Source organism: Amblyraja radiata, chromosome 24, assembly GCF_010909765.2.
Source record: "Amblyraja radiata isolate CabotCenter1 chromosome 24, sAmbRad1.1.pri, whole genome shotgun sequence".
Taxonomy (NCBI): Eukaryota; Metazoa; Chordata; class Chondrichthyes; order Rajiformes; family Rajidae; genus Amblyraja; species Amblyraja radiata.
The window spans coordinates 25,960,245-25,969,160 of NC_045979.1; positions in this window are offsets into that span (position 1 = coordinate 25,960,245).

Here is an 8,916-nt window from a genome sequence, read left to right on the forward strand (position 1 = left end):
CATTGGAAATATAGTTCCAAATCTACCATCCAAAACGTAGTCATTTCAGGGATGTCCCCCTTAGTTATTTCCTAGAGATTAAATCCAGCAAGTCTAATGTTTCATAGCGGGTGGAACCATTGAGCACTGGATCCAGCTCACATCCTGATGAATGAAGACAGTGCAAATCATTTTGCAATACCTTATTGCTCTTATCCATTTTTTCCCTCCACTATTCAATGGCATCGACCATACCAATAATCGATATACATTTTCATTGAGGTCACTTCTCGCAGCATCTTCTGTCTCCATTTGGGCAGACGTGGCATGATATGCTCACTCGTTTACACAGCATGACACAGTTCCTAAGACTAGCAGGAAGGCACAACCTCAATTGAAAAGAGTCGCCAACAGTGGCTTCTAGTCTAATGCACTCTATACTCTGTCCCCGCCATTGCCTCGTTGCCATTTCCCACTTTCCCATATTTCGTTGCCTCCTACCTCTAGTGTCATCCATTTGTTGGCCTACCTCCTGTTTGAATGCTCATCCATATCTTTACCTTCAAACTGGATTAGATCAGATCATTGAATCATCACAGAAGTGGATCATGCACCTCATTCCGCAGCTCATTCAGCTACGGCTGAATCTGACCTCACTGCCTTCTAAAGTACTGAATTCTAAATGAACGGCGCAGTGAGTAGAGAAGTTGCCTCGTTGCGCCAGAGACCCAGGTTCGATCCTGACCTCGGGTGCTGTCTATATGAAGTTTGCTCCTCTCCCTGTGACCACGTGGGTTCACTCTGGGTGCTTCAGTTTCCTCCCACATCCCAAAGACCTGCAAATTGGTAGGTTAATTGGCTGCTGTAAATTGCCTCCAGTGTGGAGATGAAAAGTAGATTCTGAGGTAGTTGATGTGAACGCGAGTAGAATAAAAAAATGGGATTAATGGGTAATTGGAGTAAACGGGTAGTTAATGGTCAGTGCGCAGTTGATGGGCCGAAGGACCTGGTTTCATGGTGTATCTCTCAGTGTCTATGTATCCACGGCAATCCCTGACCTTGCACCCACTTTAGATTATATTCCCTCCCTCCCCTGGAATTTCCCAGCAGATGTGCCAGTTCATATTTCTTGGCATGAAAATTAATCCATCAATGTGTCCACCCATCAACATAGTATTTCCACATTGCCTTAAAACCTATTGCACTTCTCCCTAATGCGTTGTCATCCTTCCAAATTTTGCAAGAACTTTGAATTTTGAAATTGTCTCTTGTACATCCAAACCTGTGCCATTAATATACAATAAACCAGTGGTCCCACTGCCAACTCCTATAAGCCAGACTATTTGCTACCCTCTAGACTCAAAAACAACCATTAATCACTATTCCCTGATTTTGGAGCTATTCCCTGCTTGCTTCCAAGGCTTCCTACACACAGCCGAGTAACGTTGCCCTCATCAATCAACTTCATAAAGCACAAGTAAAAACAGCTAATGCTGGAGACACTCAGAAGCCAGATACCCAACATGTAAAGAGAAAGAATCAATGTTTCAGATCAGAGTTGGGAAAGTGTGAACCAGATTACCGTACTGTCGTTTTATGTTATGAAGATGATGAGGAAGTGGTGGGTAGGACAATGGAGTATCTCTGCAAGGGCGAGGCTAGGATTGCTGAGGCGTTTTACAACAAAGTCTGACTAATATATTGACAAGGACACTCCAGTGCACAATCCTCGAAACCAGAATATCCAAGAGCCACTGATGACTATCTAAACTCCCAATGCTCACCAGCTTGTGCTGGGTTTTTGACCCAGAATAATCTTCACCTCTGTCTTCATGCTATGGGTGTGTCAGCAGCACTCCTGCTGTGACAACTAATCAGAGGCTCCATTAAACTCAATGGTACTCCTAACCTTTACAGATCACTTTTGCAACAGCACTGGTTGCTTCCACACTTGGTTTCTGAAATCAAGATGTACAGTGAGTTTACTCTTGGGATCTAAGCATTTTCAAGGAACCATCCTTGCCAAATGGCCTGTAAAAATGGCTATTTCAGGTCACTGGCACATATCCAGCCTCAGACTGTTTGATCTACTGTAAATAGTTGCTTTAAATTCCCTTGACTATTGTATTGTACTCAAATTTATTGTCATTGTCTCAATTAGAGACAACGAAATGAATTTTCCTTACAGGCAGTATCATAAAAAATAAATAAATAATAAATAATAAAACATTAAAAATAAAATTGAATTAAAAAAAAAGAAAAGCACAAACACAGAAAGTCCATGACACAACATAACACAGTGGCACCAAGGTGAGGAAGGCACCATAGTCCAGCCAGCCTCCCCTCCGATCTTCCCAGATGTTCATCCGTGGTCTGGGCCTTCCGAGCAACCGCAGTCGCCGCACCGGGCGGCCTGATGTTCAGGCCCTCATGCCGGGCTGGTGGAACGCCGACGCCGATCCCCGACGGTGAACATCCTCCTCCTCAGCGGCCCGGACCTCCTGATCAGCCACCTCCCGCAGCCCCCGAGTCCGCAGCTCCCGAGTCCGCAGGCCGAGCCGGGCGGAGTCGCAGGACCCCGCGTTGTTGATCAGCGCCGCCCGCGTTGGGAGCTCCGCAAACCGCAGCTCCATGATGTCGGTGCAGCAGGTCCAGCACTCCGGGCTCCAGACGGCGATCCCCGGTAAGGCATCGCCAGCCCCGCGATGTTACAGCGCTGTACCGCCGCTGCTGGAGCTCTGGTCGATCCCGGCAGGAAAGGCCGCGCCAATCCAGTAGGTAGGCCGCTGGGGGGGTGAGGACGCGACTCGAATAATAGTCGCTTCCTCTCCAGGAAGCGACCGAAGGACGGTATCCCCCTTACCGAGCCCTCTTCCCCCACATAGAGACATTTAAAAAAACATAAAAAACACACTTTAACATAACTAAAAAAACAAAAAGATACCGGGCTGAAGGTGGAGGCTGCTGGCACCAGCGCCACCGGAAGTACAAATTGACGTCAGTTAGCCCAAGTCAGGAGTCCTCTTTCATTCACCGATCCATACCTTTCCTTTTATTTTATTTATTGAAGTGATGTGGGGTGATTGCAGGCTGAGCCAGCATTTAATTTCTCATTCACAATTACCCTTAAGGCCTGGTGGACAATAGACAATAGGTGCAGGAGTAGGCCAGTCGGACCTTCGAGCCAGCACCGTCATTCAATGTGATTATGGCTGATCATCCCCAATCAGTACCCCAATAGACAGGGGTAGAGATCATGAGTTTGGAAGATGCTGTCTGAGGAATCTTGGTGAGTTGCTGCAGTGCATCCCGTGGATGGTATAGACTTCTGCCATTGTGCTTTGGTGGTGGACGGCGAGAATGATTGTAGATGGGGTGTCTATCAAACAGCTGCTATGCCCTTTATGGGGTTGAGCTTCTTGAGTGTTGTTGAAGCTGCACCCGGGTGGAGAGTACTCCAGACTTGAGCTTTGTGGATGGTGGACTTTTGATCGGGCTCTTTCTCTTGGGCAGTTCTAAAGACGATTACTCTCTTTAATGATGTTGATGACCATCTTTTCAACCATTTGGCCCCCCACCTCATTTAATCAATTCTCCTTTACCAATCTGTTCCTCTTCTCCTTATTTCTGTGATTTTCCACTTCACTCCAATTTGGTATCAGTTTTGGATTATTATTGTCACATGTACTGAGATACAGTGAAAATCTTAGTTTTGCCTGCCGTCCAGGCAAATCATACCATTCATGAGTACAAGGGGTGCTAATTGGGAAAGGAAATAAAATGAAGAGTGTTACAGCTATAAAATCCAGGTAAAAATATAGAACAACAAGGTGGATTGGGAGACCGGGACTAAACCTTCAGTTTAAGAGCAGTCCGCTAAACCTTGATAGCAGCAGGAAAGAAGCTGTTGTTGAATCCGATGGCTTCAAGCCTTTGTATCTTCTGCTCAATGAATGAGGGGGCGAAGTGAAAATGGCTTCACGTTGGCTTCTTGCCAATGGCAGCATGAACAGAAGATGGAGTTAATGGGAGTAAGGCTAGTTTACATGATGGGCTGGGTTGCATCCATAATCCTCTGCAGTTTCTTGCAATCTAGGGTAGAACAGTTCGCATGGTTGATGTAACATTAATTGCTTTTTCTGGTACATCCATGGAAGTTGGTATGAATCATTTGAGAAATTGCAAATTTCATTAGTCTTCCGATGAAGTAGAACCATTAGTGCACTTTCTTGACCTTGATCAAATCTCGGACAAAAACAATTTTCCTTATCTTTGTCTTATACTCTATCTCTAATTTTGCACATCCATGCATATCTTTACCAGTCTGAATTGTTTTCCAACCTATGAGGTTGCTTTGGCAAGTAAGGTGAAAGTAAATCCAAAGGGTTTCTACAGCTATATTAATAGCAAAAGGATAACGAGGGATAAAATTGGTCCATTAGAGAGACAGAGTGGACAGCTATCTGCAGAGCCAAAAGAGATGGGGGAGATATTGAACAATTTATTTTCTTCGGTATTCACCAAGGAGAAGGATATTGAATTATGTGAGGTAAGGGAAACAAGTAGAGTAGCTATGGATACTATGAGATTCAAAGAAAAAGAAGTACTGACACTTTTGAAACATAAAAGTGGATAAGGCTCCAGGTCTTGACAGGATATTCCCTAGGACATTGAGGGAAGTTAGTTAGAAATAGCAGGGGCTATGACAGAAATATTTCAAATGTCATTAGAAACGGGAATAGTGACCGAGGATTGGCGTACTGCGCATGTTGTTCCATTGTTTAAAAAGGGTTCTAAGAGTAAACCTAGCAATTATACACCTGTTAGTTTAACTTCAGTGGTGGGCAAATTAATGGAAAAGATACTTAGAGATAATATATATATAAGCATCTGGATAAACATGGTCTGGTTAGGAACAGTCAACATGGATTTGTGCCTGGAAGGTCATGTTTGACTAATCTTCTTGAATTTTTTGAAGAGGTTACTAGGGAAATTGATGAGGGTAAAGCAGTGGATGTTGTCTATATGGGCTTTAGTAAGGCCTTTGACAAGGTTCCTCATGGTAGGTTGGTTAAGAAGGTTCAATTGTTGGGTATAAATGCAGGAGTAGCAAGATGGATTCAACAGTGGCTGAATGGGAGAAGCCAGAGAGTAATGGTGGATGGCTGTTTGTCAGGTTGGAGGCAGGTGACTAGTGGGGTGCCTCATAGATCTGTGTTGGGACCACTGTTGTTTGTCATGTACATCAATGATCTGGATGATGGTGTGGTAAATTGGATTAGTAAGTATGCAGATGATACTAAGATAGGTGGTGTTGTGGTTAATGAAGTAGATTTCCAAAGTCTACAGAGAGATTTAGGCCATTTGGAAGAATGGGCTGAAAGATGGCAGATGGAGTTTAATGCTGATAAGTGTGAGGTGCTACATCTTGGCAGGACAAATCAAAATAGGACGTACATGGTAAATGGTAGCGAATTGAGGAATGCAGTAGAACAGAGGGATCTAGGAATAACTGTGCATAGTTCCCTGAAGGTGGAATCTCATGTAAATAGGGTGGTAAAGGAAACTTTTGGTATGCTAGCCTTTATAAATCAGAGCATTGATTATAGAAGTTGGGATGTAATGTTAAAATTGTACAAGGCATTGGTGAGACCAATTCTGGAGTATGGTGTTCAATTTTGGTCGCCCAATTATAGGAAGGATGTCAACAAAATAGAGAGAGTACAGGGGAGATTTACTAGAATGTTGCCTGGGTTTCAGCAACTAAGTTACAGAGAAAGGTTGAATAAGTTAGGTCTTTATTCTCTGGAGCGCAGAAGGTTAAGGGGGGACTTGATAGAGGTCTTTAATATGATGAGAGGGATAGACAGAGTTGATGTGGACAAGCTTTTCCCATTGAGAGTAGGGAAGTTTCAAACAAGAGTACATGACTTCAGAATTAAGGGACAGAAGTTTAGGGGTAACATGAGGGGGAACTTCTTTACTCAGAGAGTGGTAGCTGTGTGGAATGAGCTTCCAGTGGAGGTGGTGGAGGCAGGTTCGATTTTATCATTTAAAAATAAATTGGATAGGTATATGGATGGGAAAGGAATGGAGGGTTATGGTCTGAGTGCAGGTAGATGGGACTAGGGGAAAATAATTGTTCGGCACGGACTTGTAGGGACGAGATGGCCTGTTTCCGTGCTGTAATTGTTACATGGTTAACCTCTGGTTCTGACATACTGAAGCTTGTTTCTTCAAATTGATATATTAGACAAAGTTATTCCTTTATGTAAGTTTTCCCCCATCACCACTTCCCAAATCATTTGAGATTGATCTAAAATCTGATATCCTCTGGAGGCATATGTTCACTATCTTCTATTTTTCTATGGCCTGACACACATTTTCTTGACGGAGTGGTGGAAGCAGATTCAACAGTCGCTCACCAGAGGAAAGTGAATAAATGCTGAAAGGGGAAAAAAATGTTTGATTGGTTGTTGGGAAAGTGTGAGAGGTTGAGACAAATCAGTAATTCTTTCAAAGAACCAATTCACGCTGAAACCTTACCTTCCTGCTCTGCGCACAAGTCCTGGGGAAAGAACTGAACAGTTATCACAGAGCTGGATGCACGAGCGGCGCTGACTTTAAACACCACGGAGCCTGGGATCTTTCGCCGAGATCGCCAGTGTTGGAGCCGTGGTCTCTGGTAGGAGGCGGCCATTTCGAAATTCCAAGCCACTGAGAGTGTTCTTCCGATGCCGGAGTTCCATCATTCCGGCGAGAGGACCTGAAACATCGGGCCGCCGTTTGACGCGACTGCGGAGGCCTGAAATAGGCCCCGACCACTTGTGAACATAGAGGAAGTGGACTGAACTTTGCTGCCTTCCCTCACAGTGGGAAACGTTGATGGGGATGTTTTTTATGTTTAATGTTAAATGCTATAATGTTGTGTTTATTTATTGGTGTGCTGCAATGGCGACTCAAATTTCACTACACCAATTGGTGTATGTGGCGATAAATGTCCTTTGAGACTTTAGGGGGTTCAGTATTGATGTGGATAGAGAACAGGCTGGCAAACAGGAAGCAAAGAGTAGGAGTAAACGGGTCCTTTTCACAATGGCAGGCAGTGACTAGTGGGGTACCGCAAGGCTCAGTGCTGGGACCCCAGCTATTTACAATATATATTAATGATCTGGATGAGGGAATTGAAGGCAATATCTCCAAGTTTGTGGATGACACTAAGCTGGGGGGCAGTGTTAGCTGTGAGGAGGATGCTAGGAGACTGCAAGGTGACTTGGATAGGCTGGGTGAGTGGGCAAATGTTTGGCAGATGCAGTATAATGTGGATAAATGTGAGGTTATCCATTTTGGTGGCAAAAACAGGAAAGCAGACTATTATCTAAATGGTGGCCGACTAGGAAAAGGGGAGATGCAGCGAGACCTGGGTGTCATGGTACACCAGTCATTGAAAGTGGGCATGCAGGTGCAGCAGGCAGTGAAGAAAGCGAATGGTATGTTAGCTTTCATAGCAAAAGGATTTGAGTATAGGAGCAGGGAGGTTCTACTGCAGTTGTACAGGGTCTTGGTGAGACCACACCTGGAGTATTGCGTACAGTTTTGGTCTCCAAATCTGAGGAAGGACATTATTGCCATAGAGGGAGTGCAGAGAAGGTTCACCAGACTGATTCCTGGGATGTCAGGACTGTCTTATGAAGAAAGACTGGATAGACTTAGTTTATACTCTCTAGAATTTAGGAGATTGAGTGGGGATCTTATAGAAACTTACAAAATTCTTAAGGGGTTGGACAGGCTAGATGCAGGAAGATTGCTCCCGATGTTGGGGAAGTCCAGGACAAGGGGTCACAGCTTAAGGATAAGGGGAAAAATCCTTTAAAACCGAGATGAGAAGAACTTTTTTCACACAGAGAGTGGTGAATCTCTGGAACTCCCTGCCACAGAGGGTAGTCGAGGCCAGTTCATTGGCTATATTTAAGAGGGAGTTAGATGTGGCCCTTGTGGCTAAGGGGATCAGGGGGTATGGAGAGAAGGCAGGTACGGGATACTGAGTTGGATGATCAGCCATGATCATATTGAATGGCGGTGCAGGCTCGAAGGGCCGAATGGCCTACTCCTGCACCTAATTTCTATGTTTCTATGTTTCTATGTTTAGTATCATGAAACAATTGACGATACAGGAACCAAAATAAAAATCGAAAGGAGGTTAAAGAACTGGCAATGCACACTATATTTGTAAATGGGATGGAGAATTCAAAGTTACAAAGGTATTTTATTACCAATTAAGGTACAGTGCAATTCGATTTAGACCTTTATGATGTCTTTGAACTGCTCGCTTCTGGCAGGATGTTTTAGCATTTGCTGCTACCTGCTGGCCAGTGCCAGGATTACAAGATGCCTTTCTTCAGTTGGCTGGCGGATGGGAAATAAAGCTTTGATACCATGTAATTCGTTCTACAAGAAACTTGCGGCTATGCCTTGTATTCCCAAGCTGTTGATGTTCAGGTAGCATTGATGCATATTCAATTATAACAACTTTCAGTTTCTACAGCACTTTCAAAATGAAAGAACATAAGAAAATATCAGCAGTAGTTTAAAGACCATAAGACATAGGAGCAGAATTACGCCATTGAGTCCACCATTCAATCATGGCAGAGCTATTAGTTTAGAGATACAGCATGGAAACAAGCTCTTAAGCCTACTGAGTTCAGAGTGACCATGCATCACTCGTTCACATTGATTCTATGTTATCCCACTTCTCATCCACTACGCACAAGCTAGGGGTAATTTTTACAGACGCCAATTAACCTACAAACCTGTATGTCTTTAGAAGAATTAGAATTACCTTTATTGTGATTCAGACCTTACGGTCTGATCGAAATTTCGTGCCTGTAGTCATACATACAATAATACAATAATAAACAACAATAAACACAAATTACA